This window comes from Egretta garzetta, unplaced genomic scaffold, assembly GCF_000687185.1.
Source record: "Egretta garzetta isolate BGI_Z169 unplaced genomic scaffold, ASM68718v1 scaffold392, whole genome shotgun sequence".
Taxonomy (NCBI): Eukaryota; Metazoa; Chordata; class Aves; order Pelecaniformes; family Ardeidae; genus Egretta; species Egretta garzetta.
The window spans coordinates 65,898-66,774 of NW_009258761.1; positions in this window are offsets into that span (position 1 = coordinate 65,898).

Sequence of the window (877 nt, forward strand, 5' to 3'; positions counted from 1 at the left end):
CACGTCTCAATGGGCGGGAGGACGCTGCTTGCCCTCGCCCAGTGGCTGCCCCCTGCTCCCACCCAGCATCCCCATCTACAGCTGCTGGGAAAGGTCCCTGTCCCCTTCAGATGGGGCTTGGGGAGGCCGTGCCCCTGCCCTGTCCCTGCCCTGGGGACATCATCCCCCACAGGGTGCCGGGGAGATGTCCCCCACGGGGCCAGGCACAGCCAAAAGCATTTTGGCGTCTCTCCGGCTGGCCCCTCGCCCAACAGCAGCCCCATGGCGGGGGGGCCGGGTGGGCGTAGGGCGCTGGTGACAGTCCCCAGCACGAGGGACCTCGGCGCAGCCAGGCACCGGGGCATGGCACAGGCACGTCTCAGTGGTTTATTTATTTGGGGACAGGTTCACTTTTTAAAGCCTTTTGTAGCTCACTTTTTAATACAAGCCTCACCTAGGCGCACTCACAGGTGTTCCTGCGGCAGCAAGGCGCGTTTCGGCTCTGATCGGCACTCGAAATGCTGTGTTTGTACTTTGCACTTTGGGCCCCAGCGGGTGCCATGACCCGCCCCCCCCGGGTTTCCACAGGGGCCAGGGCAGCTCCTGGGGTCCTTTTGGTTTCTTCTTTCACCTTCCAGAGATTAAACCTGGTTTGTTCCCTCCCAAATACAAGCCTTGTAAGCGCCTCTTTACCACGGGAGCCATGGGAGCTGGTCAGGACAGTGTCCCCAGCAGACCGGCGTGGTTGGTGGCCCCATCTCCTGGCGGGCACCGGGGAGGGCCCTGCTCTGTGTTTGAACAAAAGCGAGCTCCTCCCTGGAAACCTCGATCCATCACTGGCAAACACAACTGCCTAAGGTAAATATTTAATCGCCGGCTTGGCGCGGCGCAGAGCCCA